The 14,536-nt window shown below is 44.1% G+C and overlaps 1 protein-coding gene across 3 annotated transcripts in view; it reads right to left on the bottom strand.

Annotated features, from left to right (window-relative positions):
* TTLL4 (tubulin tyrosine ligase like 4) overlaps positions 1–10,056 on the bottom strand; it is a 38,197-nt gene extending 28,141 nt beyond the window's left edge. Inside the window, exon 1 of one of the 3 annotated variants that reach the window (XM_040476282.1) lies at positions 9,837–10,056. The gene's annotated coding sequence lies outside the window, so the exon portion shown is untranslated. The remainder of the gene's footprint in view (positions 1–9,836) is intronic. The other 2 variants (XM_040476279.1, XM_040476280.1) reach the window with 2 other exon arrangements.
* Positions 10,057–14,536: the final 4,480 nt, after the last annotated feature.

Here is a 14,536-nt window from a genome sequence, read left to right as displayed (position 1 = left end):
GGCGGAGAGAGAGAGGGAGACACAGAATCTGAAACAGGCTCCAGGCTCTGAGCTGTCAGCACAGAGCCAAATGCGGGGCTTGAAGCCACGAACTGTGAGATCATGACCTGAGCCGAAGTCGGACGCTCAACCGACTGAGCCACCCAGGCGCCCCTAGTGTCTGACTCTTGATTTCAGCTCAGGTCATGATCTCACGGTGAGTTCAAACCCCACATCACACATCAGACTCCAAGCTGAGAGCACGGAGCTTGCTTAGGATTCTCTCTCTCCCTTTCTCTCTGCCCCTGCTTGCACACACGCACACACACACACACACACACACACACTCTCTCTCTCTCTCTCTCTCTTTCTCTGTCTCTCAAAATAAATAAACTTAAAAAAAAAAAAAAAGGTTATTACTACTTAAAGGGAAGCTTGGTTGTCCTCAGACCAAGAGGTAGGCAGCGCACAATCAACTTCAATTTTTGTTTGAAATTAGACTGGCAGGAAAGAATTTTACCAGTGAATGATTCCAGCCAATGAAGTAAAACTCACTCATTGCTCCATTACCTGAAGCAGGCTTGACTGGGGATCCATCACTAAGGTGCAAGAACTGAGATCACATGCCTTAAAGAAGGGCCTTCCCAGTCTATAAGTCTTTTCAGTGTAGCCACTGGTAGCCACCTTAATATGAACTAGTCACCCAGCATACTCTGCTCTAACCTGCCAGGGAATTTGCCAACCCTGGCTTAAAGGGGAATAAGAGGAAGAAGGCAAACACGGGAGCCTGGCAGATAAAGTTCAACAGCACTTTCTCTGGGGCCCATCAACACACCATGCAGGGGGAGGTCTCTGATTTTTAGGGGAGAAATGCTGTTTAAACCTGATTCTAAGCAAAACCTCATTGTCCAACAAAACACAAGGCCTGGTCCTGACTTTAACTGAAAAGCAGCTGCTGTCAGCACCAGTTGAGAAACAAGAACCTAGAGGCTGAGATAAGGGCTGGCTAGGGTCGAAGGACAACAGGGACAACATGGGAAGCTTAAAGTTTTTTGTTTTTGTTTTTTCCTATGACCACTGTTACTCAAGAAGGGAACATGTTTTCTGTTAATCTTCTTGAAACTAGATGGGAATGTCAGATTTCAGTAAAGTCGTGCTAAGGACAATGGGAGCGGGGCTGAGATAAGAATGTATCAATCAGGGGTGCCTGGGTGGCTCAGTCCGCTAATATCCAACATTGGCTCAGGTCAGGATCTTGCAGTTTGTGAGTTCCAGCACCAGGCGGTGTCGGGCTCTGTGCTGACAGCTCAGAGCCTGGAGCCTGCTTTGGATTCTTTGTCTCCCTCTCTCTCTGCCCCGTCCCTGCTCATGCTCTGTCTCTGTCTCTGTCTCAAAAATAAACATTCAAAAAAAAAAAAAAAAAAAAAGAATGCCATCAATCATTTCAATCCTATTCCTCACTTAACCGACTCACCTTTAGAGACCTTGTAGAATCAGAGGCAGTAAATAAGCTTCAAATGCACAAAAAGACTTCAGTAAAAAAAAACATGCAGGCAGAAGGGGCTAAGTCCCTTTGGTATTCATGCAACACCAACACTCCCAACATGCCCTGTGGCAATGATTTCACCCTGACCTCAGATCTTCACTCCCACTCACTCAATCCACCATCAAGTCTTTCCAGCTTCAAATGTATGCCCTTGGAGCCATCTATTCTCCAATTCTACCATTAACTTAGTCCACACCACTATCACTTCTCACCTGCTGGTTTTCCTGCTTCTAACTCTTATGCCTTCTTTATAATCAATTCTCCAGACTGTGGTCATGGTGCCCTTTTTATTTATTTTTTTTTTTTAATTTTTTTTTTTTCAACGTTTATTTATTTTTGGGACAGAGAGAGACAGAGCATGAACGGGGGAGGGGCAGAGAGAGAGGGAGACACAGAATCGGAAACAGGCTCCAGGCTCCGGGCCATCAGCCTAGAGCCCGACGCGGGGCTTGAACTCACGGACCGCGAGATCGTGACCTGGCTGAAGTCGGACGCTTAACTGACTGCGCCACCCAGGCGCCCCATGGCGCCCTTTTTAAAATGTAGCTTAGGGGGGCGCCTGGGTGGCTCAGTCGGTTGAGCGTCCGACTTCGGCTCAGGTCACGATCTCACGGTCCGTGAGTTCGAGCCCCACGTCAGGCTCTGGGCTGATGGCTCAGAGCCTGAAGCCTGCTTCCGATTCTGTGTCTCCCTCTCTCTCTTCCCCTCCTCCGTTCATGCTCTGTCTCTCTCTGTCCCAAAAATAAATAAACGTTAAAAAAAATTTTTTTTAATAAAAATGAAAAAATAAAATGTAGCTTAAAGCCATCTGGTGGTTCCAAGGCCTACATGATCTGACTCCTGTATCTCTGACCCTATGAGAGCCATTCTTCCTCCTCACTAGGTGTGTTCCCACCTGTGTTCCCAGAGGCTCCACTGTTCTCTCTGAAACACTCAGATCTTTAGAGTTCAGCAAATATCACCACCTCAAAAAGCCTGTCTACGCTGATGCAGTACCCCTGATCCTTCCCTATCACACTACCTCGTTTTAGTCTCACTCCTCCACTAACTGAAATTATTGGATGTGAATATTTCCTTGTAACTGCCTAAAGAAATAGTGGAAAAATAAATAGGAACTGATTTTTTTTTTAAGTTTACCAATGGGGTGTGAGACTTACCTATCTTTTCTATCATTTTAATTTCTGTCTATAAAAATGAATCACCTAGTCAAAAACCATATTCCTTATTCTTAAAACAAAAACTTCAATTATTTATGCATTCCTTTGTTGTCTATTTTCCCTTCCAGAATGAAAGCTCTTTGAGAACTGGGACCTTGTTTACATAGTGTTATGACGAGCCCTGGAAATGTAATCGGGGCTCATTAAATATTTGCTGAATATTCAAATGTATCTACAACAGCTAAAACCAGCACAGCCATAAGTGGACTCTCTTCAGGTCACACAGGTGCTCCTACCACCATCTCCTTGTTGCTACTTCTTTACTCAGTGCAGGAACCAGGCCACAGCCACACCCAACTCCTCCCCAGTGCCCTTTCTCCCCATGAAGCCCCCTCCAAAGTCCTCCAAGTTCCTCTTTTATCCCCTCCCTCACATCCAACCAATCTGCTCTTGCAATTTCAACTATCAGTTACAGAAGAGCCACTCTTCAGACCTGACCTCTCTCAAGCTTCAGGTCCTCGTCACCAGCTGTCTGTTCTACCTTTTCATCATGCGTATCCAATCACTTCAATCCAGCTTGTTAAACCAGCCCTGCACACTTGTCCTTCAATTTCTTTCAGTGGAACTTTCTTTCTCTCGGTCACCTAAGAATAAGTCAGTCACCTCAGACTTCATCCTTTCCCTTATTCTCCATGGCCAAACCAGTGATAAAATTTAAGAGATTCTCTTCCTTAGCAGGCTTCATTTCCCCGCCCCTACCTCAGTTCTGGACCACTGCAATAACATCCAGACTGAAGTCTGTGTTTGCAGGGCCTGCCCTCCTGAATTCCATCCTCCAGGCAACCTCCAGGTTCACTTTGCTTGATTTTACTTCAATGGGTTACTCCCGATTCAAACATTTTCTAGGAGTCCTCATTAAATACCACAGTAGCCCAACAACCATCCGCATCAGAATAACATGGGGTGCAGATTCCTGAATCCCATCTTCAGAGAGGATTCGGTAGGACCAGGAATCTGTGCTTTTTTTTTTTTTTTTTAAAGTAGGCTTCACATCCAGCCCAACACAGGGCTTGAACTCACGACCCTGAGATCAAATCCTTGAGCTGAGAGCGCAAGTCGGAGGCTTAACCAACTGAGCCACCCAGGAACCTGCATTTTTAACATTCCAGATGATTCTCACATGAGTCAGTAAATAAAATCCAGATTTCTCAGCTTGGGTTTGAAAGGCTTATTTCCATTTCCTTCTACCTTGAACTGCCGTATGAACTGTGCTGGTCTTAACACTAAACTCCTGGAATAAACCTTCCAAACTTGTCTGCAGGCCTTTACTCCACTAAGCCTCTTCCTTCTGAATCCCTATATTTTATTTACCTTTTCCAGGCACAACTCAAGCCCCACTCTCTCCATAAATATCTCTTGCGTATTTATTCCTCTAACGTGATACTTTGCAAAGGCTACTCTCAACACTGTTCTCTTTTCACCTGGATATACCTCACAAGCTCCATGATGGTCTTCATAGGGAATCCTGGTGTACCTATAACAGACAAATGCAAAGCTAATCTGGCAGAAGGGGGCAGATCACTGCCCTAGTTTGACCTCCTCCTCAGCAATGCCTCCCACATCTCCTCCCCAAACAACCTCACCGGCACTAGGCTCCCTAGAACAAGGTTTCGAAAACCATGGACTTGGGGGTGATGGGTACATTCAATGTCACTCATACATCCACAAAGCTGTTAAAAATAGGTGAGCCTCAGGGGCGCCTGGGTGGGTCAGTTGGTTGAGCGTCTGCCATCGGCTCAGGTCATGATCTCTCAGTCTGTGAGTTCGAGCCCCGCGTCAGGCTCTGTGCTGACAGCTCAGAGCCTGGAGCCTGCTTTGGATTCTGTGTCCCCCTCTCTCTCTCTGCCCCTCCCCACTCATGCTCTGTCTCTGTCTCAGAAATAAATAAACATTAAAAACATTAAAAAAAAAAATAGGTGAGCCTCAGTGGCTCAGTAGGTTAAGCATCCAGCTCTTGATTTTGGCTCAGTTCAAGATCTCACAGTTGATGTCCCCAGCCTGTCTGGGATTCTTTCTCTCCCTCCCTCTCTGCCCTTCCCCTGCACTCTCTCAAAATAAATAAACAAACATTAAAAAAAAAAAAAAGCTGTTAAAAATAAAACAAAAAAACTTGACTAAACGGATAAGAAAGGAGGATAGGGGGCGCCTGCATGGCTCAGCCGGTTAACCAACCGACTTTGGCTCAGATCATGATCTCATAGCTAGTGAGTTCCAGCCCCATGTCAGGCCCTGTGCTGACAGCTCAGAGCCTGGAGCCTGCTTTGGATTCTGTGTCTCCCTCTCTCTCCGCCCCTCCCCTGATCGCACTCTGTCTCTCTCTCTCAAAAATAAATAAAAACATTAATTAATTTAAAAAATAAAAAGGATACAGAACTGCAAAACATTCTTAAACAAAATGACTTCAAACATCCCTTTCTTTCTGTTTACAGAGCTAGTTTAGCCCAATATCTACCCCCTCCACCCACCCACCTCACCAAACACAGGGCTCTTGCAGTAGATCCCCAACTGCCGTCCGGGGCTGCAGCCTCTGCTCTTCTAGAGCAAGCAGTCTCAGGAAGCACACCAATCTGCTTTGTCATCTTTATCAGGCATCCACAAACTGCCCGTTTCATTCCACCTTCCACGCTTTGAGATGTAATTTTGCCTCAAGTTTCCTCCTTAGTTGAGAGTGAATGATGAGCAACCTACGCTAGACTATGCTAGAAAATCTATGGCTGTTGTTTCAAACCATCAAGTCTCCAGGGGCCAGGTCCAGACCAACTTGGACAAGGTATCTATTTCTACAGAAAGCAATTATTCATTACCCACTGATCAAATCACTCTCCTATATTACAGAAGTGGGTGTGGCCCTTGGGACCTGCACTTCCCTTTTCCTCCTCCACCTAGGTTGTCTCTCACCGTCACCAGGGGGAACTCAGGACATCAGAAATGGCTCAGAGTCTACAATTCGAAAGCCCTCTAATGAGACTGCTTTAATCGCTCAGTAGATATGTTAGAAGATAGAACTGTCTTATCTGGAACCAAGCTGAATGGGGAGGAATATAGGAATCAGACTCAATTTCTCTTATGAGATAAATCCCAAGCTACGTCTCCCTAAAAAAATGTGGAGGAGCAATGAACTTCTTGAAGGCCTCCTGAGAAAGGAAGGTCAATACCGTAGCCCTATGAGAAGGGAGGGTCAATACCACCAGTTAAGAAAGCCAGCTTTTACAGAACACAGTTCAGTAATGCAAAAGGAGTTGGCCAACCTGAGAGAAAAATCTAGCTTACAGCACCTAGAGCTGAGGGAGGTAAATCTACTAATTACTGAAAAGTGAAAACTGCTGGAGGCTTAACATAATTGGGTGACTAGCTCTCCTAAAGCCTTCGCTTTTATCACCAGAAAGGAACCTCTTCCCTCCTCCTGAGGGTGGACGGTGGTCCTCTGGGGATAGTCCACAGGTTCTGCTGGTGAAACTATTTTCCTAACAAAACTAAGATGGGATTCGCCTTTTTAACTGTGCTGGCCTTCCCACTGACGGTACAAAAGCGATGGTGGGTCAACATTCGGTGCCGGAGCAAGAAGTGAGACAATGGCACGCCAAGTTAGATCCTTCACCACCACACGCTTCCTCACCACACAGTGAAAGAATGCCAGCTTTACCCAAGAATGTCCTTGATGGCAGAGTAAAAATTCTATTAAAGCTCAATTCTGGAGGGCATCTTTTTAATATTCTGTGTGACAAAACAAGAAGCACATATAAAACACCTATGTGGCATACAGAAGGTGATGGCTACCTCTAACGAAAGCACTGTGCGTATGAATTGCAAAATTTTTCTGTGGAACATCATGCTCACTTGGAAGAATAAATGACACAAAAGCGATGGGTTACTCAGACTTTGGCATTTGGCAAACATTTTCTAGAAAATAAAACAAAGTGAGACTGGCAACTCGAGAAAAAAACAACTGACAGTATTTGTTGCCAATGATAAAATTTGAGCTTCCAAGAGAAAATTAGAATTTTGGCAAAACTATATCTGCCGCCATGAGCTTGACAGCTTCCCAACACTTAACCCTTTTTCTGATGAGAGTGTGGTGATATGATTTTTCTGACACTGTTAATAAAATGTGTCAACATTTGGAAGAGCCACGTAACTCAGTGAAGCCAGTATTTTCCAGATACCTATCACACAATGCTACAGAATCCTTTCTGGGTAAAAGACGCAGTCAAAATGAGAGACAGACCAATGGATTTTAATGTAACAAAGTATGAAAAGTTCACTGGTATCATTTCAGATACCACACTGTAATAACTTTCATAAAACCATCCCTTGTTAACTTGTGTGTAATACCAAAGAAGAATATCCACAATTATCTGAAAAGGCTATTAAAAATACTCTTCCTTTTCCAACTAAATGTCCATGTGAGGCTGGATTTTCTTAATAATTCAACCAAAACAACAAATCTGACTGAACACAGAAAGAGATATGAAAATCCAGCTGTCTTCTATTAAGCCAGATATTAAAGAGATTTGAAAAAATGTCACTCTTCTACTAATCTTTTTGAAACAATATCATTTTTCATTTTAAAAATTCTACATTAACTTGTAATGGCTTTATTTCTAAATGAATTAATATATATTTCAATTTCTAGTACGGTAACTATCAAGATTATGTATCCCAATTAAAAAATATATTGAAGATCCCAAAGAGCTTTTGAAGTGTATAAAGAAGTCCTAAGAGTAGTAAGTCTGAGCACTCTGGTCTAGAATACCACTGTCTGTCCAGAATACCCCTGAGGGCTCCCAAGGACAAAGTTCTTTGTGGCACCTGGGTGGCTCAGTCGGTTAAGCATTCATTTCAGCTGAGGTCATGAACTCAGGGCTGTGAGTTTAAGCCCCACATCTGGCTCTGGGCTGACAGCTCAGAGCCCGGAGTCTGCTTTGGATTCTGTCTCCCTCTTCTTCCCCTCCCTTGCTCGTGCTCTCTCTCAAAAATACATAAATAAACATTTAAAAAATAAATAAAGTTTAATTCTAAAATTTTTCATCACAAGTTTAAACAAGTTTATTCTTCTGTTAAAAGGAGACAGAGGGGCACCTGGATGGCTCAGTATGTTAGCTTTCCAATTCTTGGCATAGCCTCGGGTCATGACCTCGCAGTTCATGGAATAGAGCTGGGTGCATCGGGCTCTGCGCTGAGAGTAAGAAGACTGCTTGGGATTCTCTCTCTCTCAAAATAAATAAATAGACTTAAAAAAAAAAGGAGGTAGAAACTACTAAACATTTTATAAAAAGAACTAAGTTAACCATAATTGGAATAAGCATTTCATGATTTAATAAAATAATTTTTAGCTATCTTATTGAATAACACACACCTAAATTAAAAGAAATCTCTTTAAAAGCTTTTCATGCAAGTTTGATCCTATAGCTTGAAAAACCCGTGGTCCCAAAAAACATTCTCATCACATTTAACTGTGGGGTTCTTCTGAATTCAGAATATCACAGACTTCACCCTAACACCGATATGTATTAGGGGGAGAGGAAGCCTTCTGGGTTTTCAAAGTAATTTAATCACCAAAGGAGGCCTTCCTGAAATCAGTACTTCCAAATGCTTTGTTTGGCAACCCGAGGTTTTTACACTTGGGATAATACAGGGAAGTGTGAAGGATATAACATCCCTCCCCAGGCCCCCCTCCACCTGCCTTTTCTTGTAAAGTCAGTTTCAGAAGAGTTCATTTGAAAGCTGAGGATCTGGAAATGGATCCTTCTAAAGCTATATACGCAGGTGTATCCCTTGGCAGTCTTGGGCCCCAATTACCCTACTTGAAAAACCTCTGCTCTTGAGGATACTGTTCTCTTTAACAAAACATCCAAGGCCCTTTGTGATCTAACCCCTATTAATTTTCCTTTTCTTATTTGTCACTGGATAGCTACCTCTAAATGCACCTCAGGCCTGTCAAAATATTTCCAGTTCTCTTTTTAGGCCTTGCTGTATTTTCTCTAAAGTTATTTTGTATCTGGAATGTGTTCTCACTTCTTTATTCCCAGAAAACACTTGATAACTTTTCAAGGTTCCATTCCACCAATCAATAAGCAGCTGGTTGCCTTCTGGGCACCAAGGGGGTGGGTTTTATGCAAACAGTGGCTCAATATTTACTGCAAGAAATGAAGGACGGAGGGAACACTGTCCCAAAGCGTCCCCCAGCTATTTGTTGATTGGCTAAACCAACAGATGATGAAGTTGAGGAAGATGTGATCTGGAGTATCTGGGGGAGCAAGGATTACTCAATAAAGGAGGAAGGATTCAAACATTTCCAACATCCAGAAAGAGAATGTGAAGACCAGGGAATGGGGATGGTATAATTTCCCGAGCAAGGCTGGGTTAAATATCTAACGTTCTATCGGAGCACACACCACACAGTATGGCAAATGCTAGTTTACTTGATGAAAATCTCTAGACTACAAGCTCCGCGAAGACATGCCTGCCTTGTTCACCACTACACCTCCCCAGCGCCTTCCACAGTCCCTGGCTCATTAAATATTTGTCGATATTTGTAAAACACTGTTGAATGAATGATTAAATAAAGGGATGGACAAATGAAGAGTTAACGTTTACAGGATCTCAAACCCTATTTGAAACTCTACAGTTTGGGAATAGTATCTCTCTACACCTACTGAAGGTGGGGAACTAAAAAAGTGGATATCCGTGTTCACTTCACCTATGAAGTGTACCTCTCAGCCCAAGCTGAGAGGTAGCTTGGGCTCACACACAGGCGAGGAGAATTTAAACCGCAGCGCGGCGGGAAAGAGGAGGCACGGAGGCCCAGGGTGAGGGGATGCTGCAGGGTCCGGGCGCCCAGAGGCGGGGCTGACTAAGTTCACGGGGCGTGGCGGAGGGGGAGAAGGGTCCCTAGGACGCGCGAAGACCCGGCCCGGTGGAAGGCCGCAGCCCCCTCGCCTACCCGGAGATGGAGAGCTGGCGGGCAGGAAGCGGGGCTGGGGCGGGAGCCGCCGGAGGGCTTGGGGACCCGAGCGAAAGAACCGGGGCAGAGGGAGGGGCAAGAGAGTCGGGCCGGCGGCGGGTCGTTCCCCCGGCTTCACCGCCACACTCACCTAGCGGACCGAGCTTCGCCCCGGCTCGGCGCCGGCTCCGCGCTGCTTCCTCCCTCGGCCTGCTGGGGCGAGCGGGCGGCCTCAGACGCCCCTAGCAACCACACACCACCACGCGACCCGCGCTCCCAGCCGCCGGCGCCGCGGCCGCCTGCCACGCACTGCGCGCGCCCCCAGCGGACGGACAGAGGGCCTGGAAGGGGCTATCTCGGCAAGCAGGGAGGAGGGCTGGCGCGCGGAATCTCGGGGGTTGTGGGACCTGGGAAGGCCGGCCGTCACCAGCCGCGCGCAAGCGCAGTCGCTTCAGTGCGCGTGAGACCCGGAGAGCAGAATTCTGGGAGTTGTAGTCCCGAGATTGAGTCCCTGAAAGACTATATTCTGGGATTCCAGGATTCTCTCCTTTTCTGGGCCCTGATTCCACCTCACCTCTATGGACTCACTTGGGCCGTGCCTTAATTCGCTCCTCTAAAATCAAGGAATTAAGGCTTTATTGAAGAATTTTCTTATTTCTCAGCAAAAGCCTTTTGAGTTTGACTCCAGTAAAGGACACGCGGCCACATCCCTTGTTGCCCTCCAACCCACTTTCCCCTAACTCCAGTCCACTCGGAGTACTATTACAACCTCCTGCTTTATGAGCTTCAGGTATGAACTTTAGGAAACACTGACTCCAATTCATTATCTCCCTAGGCAAGGCAGATGGTGCCCTAGATGTCCTCAGTCCCAGATGACCCTAGACTTAATGGATCTGAAAATCGAAAGAGAGCTGGAGGGTGAAAAGATCTTTTCTAAACAGTAGGCTACGGAAATAAAGGGAACAATAAAAGGTGAGACTAACCTAATGAAAACAATCTGGACCAGAGCAAGGATGCGTAGTAAATCATTGATTTCAGCAACAGTATGACGGATGCTAAAACCATTAGAGGACTGATTGGGGGATCCCCTATAGATTTTAACCAATCTTAGATCGTGTATTGTGGGACAGCTATAATTATGTTTCCTAATGTGATGCAATTTAAACTACACAATATTTAGGAAGTAGTGAATTTTTGTCAAAAAATTGTTGAATCTGGGGTGCCTGGGTGGCTCAGTCGGTTGAGCATCAGACTCTTAATTTTGGCTCAGGTCATGATCTCATGTGTCATGAGATCAAGCCCAAGTCAGCATGGAGCCCACTTGGGATTCTCTTTCTCTGCCCCTCCCCTGCTCATGCTCTCTCTCTCTCAAAATAAATAAACATTTTTTAAAAAGTTGAATCTGAATCTAATCAAGCTTTTGTCTCCAACTTCCAGTAAAGAGAAATAATGACACTGCAAGAAAGCAATCCGACAAATCCAGAAGGTGGGCCAATGTACAGACAAATGACCTCATTTCTTCAACGATTTCAGAGTATTAAAAAAAGGTATTCTAGATTGTAGGAGATTTAAGAGACATTATCAAATGCAATGAGTGGACCTTGTTTGGATCCTGAGTCAAACAAACCAACTGTAAAAGATATTTTTGAGACAGTGGAGAAATCTGAATATGGGCTGGGGACATTAAGAACAAAGACAGATGTTAGGAAACCATTATTGGGGTGCCTGGGTGGCTCTGTTGGTTAAGTGTCCTGCTTCAGATTCTGTGTCTCTCTCTCTCTCTGCCCCTCCCTGGCTTGTGCGTTCCCTCACTCTCTCTCTAAATAAACGTTAAAAAAATTTTTTTAATGGAATGGGTAGAACCAGTGTGGCAAAATGTTTATAATAGCTGAATCTGTGAGATCAGAGTTTGGGAGCTTATTATGCTATTCTATTTTTATGTTTGAAACGTTAACTTCCCTCTCCCACCAAAAGAGTTAAAGCAGACATGCACTCATACATACGCAAAATGAAACATGGGCACAAACGCTCAAAACTTCCAGACGTTCTGTGAATTCCAGACACTTCTCACAGCACTCACTTCTAACCCTCTCAGCACTTTGTGCAATGATATAAAATGGTGTAAGATTGTTTATAGATTTTTAATCCCCTAGATTGTATGCTCACAAGGATGGAAATATGTTTTCTTATTATGCTTCCTCATAAAATGATTAACTATTGCTTTATGTGATAACCTAAAAAGTCTGTATATTTAATTTCTCTACATCGAGTGTTTTATATGCCAGACAAGCATGATATCTCTAGCTAGTATTTAATGAATTATTTGGGGGGGGGGGGGGAGGAATAATTCTTTCCTAAAGAATACTTCTTTCCTGGGCGCCTGGGTGGCTCAGTCGGTTAAGCGTCCGACTTCAGTTTAGGTCATGATCTCACGGTTTGTGAGTTTGAGCTCTGTGTTGGGCTCTGTGCTAACAACTCAGAGCCTGGAACCTGCTTTGGATTCTGTGTCTCCCTCTTTCTCTGACCCTTCTCCGCTAGCACTCTGTGTGTGTCTCTCTCTCTCAAAAATAAATAAACATTTAAAAAAATAAAAAGAATAATTCTTTCCTAAGGTAATTCTTCCTAGTTTATCTTTTAGGGGGGTAAAATCTAGATTTTAAAACACAATACTTATTTGTCTAAATCCAGACAAGTCTTAGTGAAGTACTGTGGCTTTGTGGGTTTCTGTTTTTGTTTTTTAATTTTTTTCTTTTTTTTTTTTTTTTTTTTTGGAGAGAGCTCAAGTTGGGGAGAGGGGCAGAAGGAGAGAGAATCTCTCCCGCTCAGCACGGAGCCTGACAAGGGGCTCCATCCCATGACCCTGGGATCATGACCTAAGCTGAAATCAGGTGCCCCAGCTGTGGCTTTGTTAAAAACAAAAACAGAAGTTCTGATCTGTTAAAGATAAACACCAAGGTAATATGGGTTACATTATATATTTCCCAAGATGTGTTTTAAAATACTTGAATAGAAAAAGAATAGACATGGTAGCTGTTGGAACAGTAATGGAATTCACTGAACTAATGTGTCTAATTTTGTGTGTTTAAAAATTTCCAACTAATAGACTTAATATGTTCCAAACTGAACTTGAATTCTCCCACCTACCACCACTCCACTAATAGCCTCCCCCATTTGAGTTAATGGCAATTCCATTCTTCCAATTGCTTAGGCCAAAAACCTTGGAGTCATATCCTTGTCTGCTTTCCTTCGTTCACAGCCTCACATCCAATCAGGTAAGAAATGTTATTTGCTTCATGTGCAAAATATATTCAGAATCTGACTACTTTTCACCATTCCATTAGTACCACCATAGCCTCCTAAGCCCTCACCCTGCTTCCCAGCCTCCCCCACTCCTCACAGTCCATGCACAACACCAGAATGGAGAGTAATCTTTCAGAACATAAGTAGATTACATCACTTCTCTGTCAAAACTCTCCAATACATCCCTACTTTACTCGAAGTACAAGGTCTACTACAGGCTTACATCTGGTCCTCACTACCTTCCTGTCCTCATTTCCTACTATTCTCCCTCTTCTTCACTTCTGCCATCCAAACTGGCCTCATCATAGCTCCTCAAGCTCACCAGGCAAGCTTCCATCTCCGGACCTTTGAAGTGATTATTCTCTCTGCCTCACTTTGCCCTCAGATAGCTACACTGCTCAGTTCCCTCATCTCCATCAAGTCTTTGCTCAAAGGTCATCCCAGTGAGGCCTACCTTAACCATCCAACTCAGCACTCCTCATCCTCTTTCTCCGCTTCATTGTTCTCCAGAGCTTTATCACCTCTCTACATCCTGTACAGAATTCACTTATTTTGGTAAGTTCATTGACTCCGCAGCTAGAATGGAAACTCTACGACAAACAAGCACTGCTTTATCTCCAGTGCCTACAACAGTACCTCGCACAGAGAAAGAACTCAATGTTGAACTGAACTGCCATAATCTGGACAGGAGGAAATTCCAGTGGTCTCTAGAAAAAAATGTTACTTTTGCTAAAATATAAACACAGACAATGAAGATGAATGCTAAATAAAATTCCTTATAAAACTAAGGCACTTTATTCATCTTTCATTTCAAAAACAATTGGAATTTAAGGAAGGACAAAAAGTAATACCCCCATTTTATGGATAGAGAAACCAAGGAAGGCTCTGGGAAGCTTGTCGCAAGCCATCCGGTGAGTCAGGGTTGAAACTTTGTAGTATGTTTCCAGCTGGATCTCAACTCTAATGGGTCTGCCAAACATCTCTTTCTGGTGCAATGCACGACGTCCTAAACAGCTGCCCTTCTCAAGCAATTGGGTTTCCCTATACATTGAAATTCCATCAAACATCAAAACTCATCACTAAGCCTGAGATCACAAAGCAATCCAATGTACGACTCTGTTTAATCCTCTCTCTCCCTATTTCAGCTCCACTGGTCTTGGCTTGGAAGTAGGTGACCACATGTAGCTCAGCTGAGATGCAGGAAGCTGGAAGGCAGGAACAGATATAAATAAATAAGGTCCCAAACCATGGTCTTGTGTGAACAGGACACAAGAGCTGCAGCACCAACCAGCAGCCAAGAGAGGAGCTGACCCCCCACCCAAGCTCTTACCCTGGCATCTCCAAGTAAGGTGAGGTATACCTTTTACTACAGGAGTTTACATAGAAAAGATGGGTGGATCGGAGGAAGGAAGGAAGGAAGGAAGGAAGGAAGGAAGGAAGGAAGGGGAGAAAAGAAAGGAAAAACAAGAAAGAAAAAAAGAAAGAAAGAAAGAAAAGAAAGAAAAAGAAAGAAAGAAAGAAAGAAAGAAAGAAAGAAAGAAAGAAAGAAAG

The sequence above is a fragment of the Herpailurus yagouaroundi genome, unplaced genomic scaffold (genome assembly GCF_014898765.1).
Source record: "Herpailurus yagouaroundi ecotype Mexico unplaced genomic scaffold, PumYag 140, whole genome shotgun sequence".
In the NCBI taxonomy this organism is placed as follows: Eukaryota; Metazoa; Chordata; class Mammalia; order Carnivora; family Felidae; genus Herpailurus; species Herpailurus yagouaroundi.
The sequence above is the reverse complement of the archived record's forward strand: the minus strand, read 5'-3'. Positions and strand labels throughout refer to the sequence as shown.